This window comes from Plecotus auritus, assembly GCF_963455305.1.
Source record: "Plecotus auritus genome assembly, chromosome: 1".
NCBI classification, from domain to species: Eukaryota; Metazoa; Chordata; class Mammalia; order Chiroptera; family Vespertilionidae; genus Plecotus; species Plecotus auritus.
The window spans coordinates 192,359,116-192,368,633 of NC_137770.1; the positions used below are offsets into that span (position 1 = coordinate 192,359,116).

General features: G+C 40.7%; 1 pseudogene across 1 annotated transcript; it reads left to right on the plus strand.

Annotated features, from left to right (window-relative positions):
* The first annotated feature begins 1,056 nt into the window (after positions 1–1,056).
* LOC308253914 (translationally-controlled tumor protein-like) lies at positions 1,057–1,556 on the plus strand (annotated as a pseudogene). Its single transcript has one exon. The product of its transcript is annotated as a translationally-controlled tumor protein-like (transcript).
* The last annotated feature ends 7,962 nt before the right edge of the window (positions 1,557–9,518 follow it).

Genomic DNA, 9,518 nt, shown 5'->3' on the forward strand with positions numbered 1-9,518 from the left:
GTATCTTTGCCATCTGTAGTCAGTTTATTTGAGGTTAAAAAGGATATCCATTGCACGGAGGAACTTGTAGAAGTAGCAGCAAACACATTTATTTCCTGCCTTACCTTACCCAGACTATTTTAAAAAATATCTTTTTATTGATCTCAGAGAAGAAGGGATAGAGAGATAGAAACATCAATGATGAGAGAGAATCATTAATCAGCTGCCTCCTGCACACCCCACACTGGAGATCGAGCCCACAACCCGAGCATGTGCCCCTACTGGAATCAAACTATGACCTCCTGGTTCATAGGTCTACTCTCAACCATTGAGCCACCCAGCCAGGGCTTGTCCAGACTATTTGACTGCAAGTTCCTTGATATCCTGGGTCCTGGATTATTCATCACTGAGTGCCAAACCTTAGGTCAGGGTTGGGCCTGGGCATATTCAAAATATATTTACTGAATGAATGAATGACTACCTGACCTCAATGATCTTCACATTTCCTCCACTTGCTGCACCCACTCCTTCCTTCATGCAGAGGCCTGTACTAATGCCTGGGAATCAAATTGCTTTACCTGTATCCAAACTCTGTCCATCTTCCAGCGCTTGCTTATGAATCCACCCCTGAATTTTGTTTTCTTCTGGCATGGGGTCATATCTAATCACTTATTCTCTGGATTAGCCAAATGACACCCTAATTTCTAAGGGTACCTACAGGTTCTGACTCTTCAGGGATGTGTTAAGGACATTCACCCAGGTAGAACTTCTAGGAAACTGACCCAATAAAAAAAGTTACCATCGGGTGGTGGCCAGGGGCTGGGAGGAGGGGAAATGGGGAGTTGTTGCTTAATGGGTATAAAGTTTTTGTTTTGCAAGATGAAAATGTAGTGGAGATTGGTTGCGTAAAATGTGAATATATTTAACACTACTGTGCCCTTAAAAATGGGTAACACAGCCTTTCCACCTGCTCTCCCATCCCCTCAGTGCTGCTCCCCCTGCGCCGGGCTGGCTCAGAGCTCCTGCTCCTGTAAGCCAATGCCTCTATCATCTCCTTCCAGCCGCCATCAAATCATCTTCCGGGACCTCATCAGTCCTGATGAGACCTTCTCCGATATCTGCCAGATCTGGGTCATCAGAGGTAAGCTGTGCCTGGAGGTGGAGGAGAAGATGGTCAGTAGGACAGAGGGTAACATGGATGGTGTCATTGTGGAAATGCCTCCACTGAAGGCCCCAAGGGTGAAGGTAACGAAAGCACAGTCATCACTGGTGTTGACAGTGTCATGAACCATCATTTGCAGGAAACCAGCTTCACCAAAGAAGCCAACAGGAAGCACATCAAAGATGACACGAAATCAAAGTGAAACGTGAAGAACGGAGACAGCAAGAGCAAAGCCTCTCATGACAGGGGCTGCAGGACAAATCCAGCACATCCTTGCTAATTTAGAAACCAGCAGTTCTGTCCTGGAGACAACACAAGTCCAGATGGCAGGGCTGCTCTGCTGGACTCCCGGGAGGATGGTGTGACCCCACAAATGATTCTCTTTAAGGGTGGTTCAGAAATGGAAAAGTGTTAATAATCTGGCAATTTGACCTATCACCTGTCATCCATCGTAACTGGCCGCTGCTTTTCCTCCACACACAAGCACAGGACAAATGGGACGATGGTATCTTGAGCTCTTCATTTATTTTTATCTTGATTTCTTTGGAGCAGAGACATTGTTTTTAAGCAAAACATGTCATGTAGGCTGTCTAAAAATAAGATGTATAAAAACATGGGTAAGACATTATATGTATATTTTACTACAAGTTAAAACTGTAATCATCAGACATCTCTACCATACACTGAAGAAAGAGGGTAAATTCCCCATGGGATGAAGAAATTGCATTTTATTTTATGACAGATTGTCTGAAAGCTTGGAGGTGTTCTTATCACTTCCAGAATTCTTAAGAACTGACCTATAGGAAACAGGAACTAAATATCAACCAAATATTTCACATTGCCCGATTGAAAAAGTGTGTGAAACCTATGAAATCCACAAAATACATGGACCAAAATAAACTGGCATTTTCTACAGAAGCAAATCAAAGTAACTGAAGGGAGATTCATTGCAGCACCTGTTTTGTTTGTTCTTCCAGTTTTATTTAGATATAATTGACATGTAACAGTGTCTAAGTTTAAGGTGCACAACCTGTTGATTTGATACACTTAATATTGTAAAGTAATTACCACCTCCATCAACATTTTGTTTTTATTGTGAGAATATTTAGGATCTACTCTCTTAGCAACATCCTTGCTTTGCTCAGTGCTTATTGGTTTACAACCACTTTCTTATACATCACAACATGGTGATGCTCTGTAGCTGAAGGACAGGCATTATTAGCCCTTCATGTAATAAGGTTCAGAGGCAATTAATGGCATACTCACTGAACTGACCCCAGGCCTCCAAATCAAAGTCTTGGGAGCACCATTCTCTCTTCCTTGGTGACTCATTTTCTCACTTATGACCTCAACAGAAAGTTCTCAGACCCACCTCTCTGGGCCTACCTTCTCTTCAAATGCATGTTTCACTTTTTAAAAAAATACATTTTTATTGGTTTCAGAGAGGAAGTGAGAGGGAGAGAGAGATAGAAACATCAATGATAAGAGAGAATCATTGATAGGCTGCCTCCTGCACGACCCCCACTAGGAATCGAGCCCAAAATCTGAGCATGTGCCTGGACCGGCAATCAAACCATGACCTCCTGGTTCATAGGTCTACTCTCAACCACTAAGCCATGCCAGCCAGGACTGCATGTTTCACTTAAGCTGCTGGATATTTCCACGTAGGCATCCCAATAATGTCACCTAAATAAAATAGCCCTTCTGCCCTAGCCAGTTGCTCAGTGGTTAGAGCGTCAGCCTGTAGACTGAAGGGTCTCAGGTTCGATTCCAGTCAAGGGCACATACCTCAATTGCAGACTCGATCCCCAACTCAGTAGGGGCACGTGCAGGAGGCAACCAATCCATATGTCTCTGTCACATCGTTTCTCTCTTTCTGTCTCTCCCCCTCCCTTCCACTCTCTCTAAAAATCAATGGACAAAATATACTCAGGTGAAGATTAACAAAATGAAATAGCACTTCTGCAAACACTGGTTTTACTCTTAAAGTTTCTACATTAATCTTAATAATATTGTTCTGCCAAATCTTGGATTACGGTAACTTTAGGTTTGGGATTATCTGAGAAGGCAAATCTCCCCTCACTGTTTTTCTTTTTCATAGTTTTCTTAACCTAATATTGGACATTTATTTTTCCCAATGAGCTGTATGATTATTTTGTCCAATTCCAAGGGAAAAAACACACCTTATTTTCATTCTAGTGGAAACTGCATGAAATCAATTTTAAGAGAATTGACTTCTTTTGTGATATAAAATTTCCCTTCCAAAAATATGGAAGACCTTTGCTATTGAAATTGTTTTTGTGTTTTTAACAAGATAGCAAGAGATTTCTCCCTATATTTTATGTTATTTTTTGTTAGAATTATCCCTAAGTAATATATAGTTTTTGTCGCAATTGTACATGGAAAAATATGTTCTCGCTTTTATTTTTAGTTGGCTTTTATTAGAACAGGAAAAAGCTATTGGTTTCTGTATATTTATCTAGCATCTATCCACCTTATCACATTCTCTTAAGATAATATTTGCTATTGGTGTTTGGTAAATAGTCTTTTGCATATTTAAATAATTTGCTTCTATGCTTAGAATTTTTATTAGGAATGAATAACTGCTGAATTTTAGTATCGTTTGGTTTATCAATGTAATGGCTTATGTTAATGGATGTTGAACCACTCTTACAGTTTGGGAATAAACCTTGCTTATTGTTTTTAATTGTTTTGATATAATGAGGGTTTCTATAAGCTAATATTTTGTTTATAATTTTACTCTCTAAATCTTAACTGAAATTAATGTACAATTGTAATTAAAATTTTTTGCAATAAAATTATATTGGCTTGAAAACATGAATTTAAAAGATTTTTCTATGGCTTGGAGTAGCTAAACCCACATTTCTAACCAGCTCCCAGGTGATGCTGATGCTGCTAGTCTGTGGACACACTGTGAGTAGCAAGGCTTTAAATAGCTTAACATTGGGAATATCAGACCTTTAGAGGTAAACTAAAATTCAGTTCTGATCCATTTGGCCCTAGGGTCTTCTCATTATTAACATCCAATCACCTTCACTGGTCTATTCAGGTTTAATAGTTTGTAATTTGCCAGAAAATCATGCATGTCTTGTAGGTTTTCATATTCATTGCTGTAGGGTTGCCTATAGTGATTCTTTTAAATCTTTTAATTTCTTGTGTGCCTGGGGTTATGACTCTTTTCTCATTCCTAATCTCTTATATTTTTTTCCTCTTCAACCTTGGAAATCATTTATCTATTTAATATAAACATAGTTTATTAGTCTTCTCAGTAAACTTTTAGAGTTATTAGATTTTGATTTATTTATTAGTCTTGCTATTTTTGTCCTTTCTGTTATTTTTTCTATATTATTACTTTCAACTTTTACCTTTATTGATTTCAATTTCCAGATTTCTTTTTTAAAGTGTTTTACAATGAATATTTAGTTCCTTTATTTTTTGGTTTTACTTTTAAAGTGTGAGTGTATTTTAGAGCTCTAAATGTCCCTCTTAGTACTGCTTTTGAATCCTGTAGGTCTCAATAGAAAGTGGTTTCCTTTTCATTGGTTTCTAGAGCGTTATAAGTACCCTTTTACTGCCTCTTTGATCCAAGATTAGAAATTGATTTCTTAATTTATAACTATTTGTGGGGTTTAGGTCACCTTTAATCATGTATTTATCATTTTTTATTTTCATGAAAAAATATTTTCTTTATTTGTAGGTTATAAGAAGCCCTTATATGTAATACTATATCAAGTAATTTCATTATATTATTCAGTTCTACTGAATAATGTTTTGACTGGTATATCATTGTATTATTTTGTTGGTGTGAAAGATTTCCCTCCCCCCCCCAGTTTTATTGACATACAGCAGCATATCAGTTTAAGGTGTACAGCACAATGAATGATTTTTTTGACTAGTAATTCTGGCTAATTGTGAGAAAGGTATTTTGAAATCTATCATTATAATTGAGTATATATTGTTGTTGTTGTTGTTGTTAAACCTCACCCAAGGATATTTTTTCCATTGATTTTTAGAGAGTAAAAGGGAGGGAAGGAGGGAAGAGAAAAACATCAATGTGAGAGAGACCATGTTGATTGTTTGCCTCCCGCATATGCCTGACCAGGGCTGGGATCGAACCTGCAACCTGCGTATGTACCCTGACTGGGAATCAAACCTGAGACCTTTTGGTGTACAGGACGACACTCCAACCAACTGAGCCACACTGGCCAGGGCTAGGCTAGTAATTTAATCTGCCTCAGTTTTCCTACCTACCTTATGAAAATCACAAGTATAAAAAGTTAGAATAATAGTAAGCAAATGTAAGTGCTAACTACTGTTACTATTTTCTCTTGCCCCAGGATCTGGGAGGACAAGCCTGGAGCTGTTGGCAAACGCTACAGGGCAGGTGAAGACTGAGAAGGAACAACCTCAACCTGAAGGAGAGCGAAGCCAAGGGGAGACACCTGGGCCCTGATCACAGGGTTGATCCCTGGAGCAAACTGGCCCTAAAGCTGGTTGTGCCCAGGATTTTTCAGACATTAGGTAATAAAACCCTTTTTTGCTTAATATTGACTTGAGTCAGAAAGAGTCTTAAATGATATGCAATGTTAAGCAATGTCCTGGGCTAGAAATTTGGGAACCGTTTCCATTCTTCCCTCTCCCTCACTGTCAACAGCCTCTGTGGCAAGCTGCACATTCTGCTTCCTCAATTTCTTTCTACTTCTCTAACTCAGGGGAGAAAAAAGAAAATCAACATTTGTTGAGTACTTGTCATATACTGGTGGACTGTGCGAGGACCTGTTCACTTCTTAATCTTGACAACAATCCTATGAGGAACCTGAAGTGACTTCTTAGGCCAACGTCCCACAGTGAGCCAGTGTCAATTCCAACTCAAGAGGCCACACTGTGTTGACAAACACGTGCTGAGTGTGGTGATAGATGGTGACTAGGACTCACTGGGGCGATCACTTAGTCATGTGTATAAATGTCTCATCACTGTCCTGTACACCTGAAACAAGTGTAATATTGTATGTCACCTGCAATGAAAAATAAATAAATAAAGGTACACTTGATGAGTGACAAAAACAAAACAACAAAAAACATTTGTTAAGTGAATAACCTCAGGAAGGATTCCTACAGAACTGTTCCAGGACGCACCCCACTTGGCACAGGCTGGTGGCTCCTTGGTCCTTTTTGAAAAGGGCAATGACCCTACAGCATTCTGGTCTGTGTCAAGAGTCACACATACCTGTCCTGGCCACTTTTCTCTGGGAATTGGTCATCCACCACTGAATCTACCCATTTCTCAGCCCCAAAGCTTGCTGAGCCTGTGCAAAGAGAGGAGCAACACTAGGTAAGTTGTGGCCATGTCCTATCCTTTAATCATAGAAAGACAAACAAATGACCTGGCGATTTGCTCCGCATGAATTCACCCACACGGGCCCGCATGCCTGAGCACAGGATGCATCTGCCCATCTGTCTTCTCAAAAATGGAGTCCTTTCTGAACAGTCCTTAAAACTACTTCCACCGCCATTGCTGGGGCCTCACGTGGTCCATGAGGAAGCATATTGCTTGCCCTACAGGTGTCCCCTTTCTGTTCCTCAAGTCTGCTGAGCTCAGGCTGAGACGCTGGCCCTCTCCTGGGAACTCTTCCCAGCCCTCAGCACACTGCCAGCGCCTGCTCCTCCTCTGGGTCTCTGCTTTGAGGAGACACTTCCTGCCCACCCTGGCTAAGGCCGGCACCTCTTATTCAGAATCTCAGGCCCTTGATGGTTTTCTTTGCAACCCTGAGAACAACGTGCAACTGTTTTATTCGCTTGTATGTTCACTTGGGTTTTGATTGTGTATGTATGTGTTTTTCTTCTGTCTTTCTCCTTTATTAGAAGGAAACTGAACGGGCATCTTGAGAGCAGGAAACCTGTTTGTTTCTGCTGTATCCTCAGTAGCTCACAGAGGCCTGATGTGTAGCAAGTGCTCAATGTGTCTAGAATGTCTCAAAAATATGTATACACACACTGTGAATCATTATAAAGGTAATGTTTATTAAAATACATTTCATTTTCAAAACTGAGTTATCAGCTAGTAAAGTCTGTATACATTTTTGGGGGCACCCTGTATTTGTTTAATGAATGAAAAAATAAACAGACACTAGAACATTGGACCTGGAGGGCTGATTTTACCCCATCACAGATGACCGGGCGAGCCCCTTTCAAACTACTGGATTGGTATAAATGGGTAAAAGCCCCAAATTCTGAATCCTTCTCCTTTCCATACAATTCAATTGATCCCTGAATTACTTCTACATTTTTTTCCTATTCTTGTGTGGCTGTCTCAGACCATAACTCTAAAGACATTTAATGTTATCTCATGTGATCCTGAACTCTTATGCCTTTGTCTGGCTTGGCCCCAACTTTGAAGTCATGCTGGTGAAAAAATCCCTGCACTTCTTCCAAGGGCTCAGGGTCCAGCTGTGGAGCAAGGCAAGCGAGATGTACTGTGGAGGAGAGGGGGACACAGGGGACTCTGGAAGAACCAAAATAACAGAGCCTTGTCCTGAGGAAGAGCAGGGATGACAGGGGAGTGTTCAAACACAACTCTCCATTGCACATCTTCCATGTATCCAGATTCTCTCCCCTATTATCTCAATCAATGCTTACCATGGTCCTGTGGTGGTGATGATTTTATCACTATTTTGTTATTGAGAGTACAGTCAGGCACAGCATAATGATGTTTCAGTCAAGGACCCACTGCATAAACCACAGTGATCCCATCTATAATAATAAAAGTGTAATATGCTAATTAGACCGAACGACCTTCCCGACGAAGCTGCTGTGGTGGTGGCAGCGGAGGGCTGAGCCCCTTGCATGAATTTAGTGCATCAGGCCTCTAGTAATATTATAATAGAACTGAACACTTTCTCTTTTTTTTTTTAAGTCTCACCATGGATATTTTTCCCATTGATTTTTAGAGAGAGTGGAAGGGAGGTGTGTGTGGGGGGTCGGGGGAGAGAGAGAGACAGATATTGATGTGAAAGAGACACATCGATTGGTTACCTTCCACATGCACCCCAGCTGGGGCCAGGGATCACACCGGCAACCCAGGTACATGCCCTTGACTGGGAATTGAACCTGTGATCCTTCGGTGCACAGGATGATGCTCTATCCACTGAGCAACACCAGCCAGGGCAGAACTGAACATTTTCTATGGCCTAGAGACATAGTAGCTGTCGTAAATTCACATTGCAACGCCTTACAATTGCCTACAGTATTCATTACAGTCACTTGCTGTGCAGGTTTGTAACCCAGGAACAATATGCTATACCAGAGAGCCTAGGTCTGCAGTGGGCTATACCACCTAGGTTTGTGTATGTGCACTCTGTGATGTTTGCACTGTGAAGAGATCGCCTAATGATGCGTTTCTCAGAAGCTAGCCCCATTGTCAAGCAGCACATGAGTGTAACAGAAAACCATGAACTTCTGTGACAAATAGGCTTGGTGTCACATTATTAATTTCATTTAATGGCCAAATCTCAGCTTAGGGGCTGAGAAATGGGTAGATTTAGTGGTTGATGACCAATTCCCAGAGAAAAGTGGCCAGGACAGGTGTGTGTGACTCTTGACACAGGCTAAATTATCCACATAGGGTTCTTGGGCAAGTTACTGAAGTTTCCTTATCTTTATTCTGGGGATGATAAGTAGAGTTCCTATGAATATCAAGTGGTGAAGCTGTATCTTGATATTCACAAAATAAAATGACTTTGTGCTTGGCACATAATAGGCACCAAATAAGTCACAGCTTTTTTAAATGAAGACATTTGCCCAAGATCCTCATAGTGTGGCCTAGAATTTGATGAAGTCTTGCTCCGTAAGATCCAAAGCGTATTTTCTATACAGGCTGCACGTTCCACGTGTGAGCTCTTCCAAGACAGGGACGATGCTGCCTACCTCCTTGGTCTAGTGACCTATACACACTAGTGAGTGGTTATTACTCACACACTAGTCTCTTGAAATAAGACAGCATTTATTATGCAGAAACTGAGTGTTCTGCTACATGGTATGTGTGAATGTTAGTAGACTTTGAGATAAGTACCCAGGATCCCTTTCCACTACCTTCCACCTCCAGGAACAACACCCTCTGCACACATGTCTAACCAGGGAGAAGATAAAACAAAGTTTCGGTGATGTGAGTCATTCGAAAAATATGTTCAAACCCATGAAAGAAAATATAACTCGTTAGAATCACACCAAAGAACGAAGGACATTTTTAACCTCAGCTAAACTAACACATTGTTTTGTCCACAACCAGAAACAATTAAGGTTTTTATATACAATAGTGCATGTCTATGTGCCCATCTAATGATTCATTAAGTGATTCATT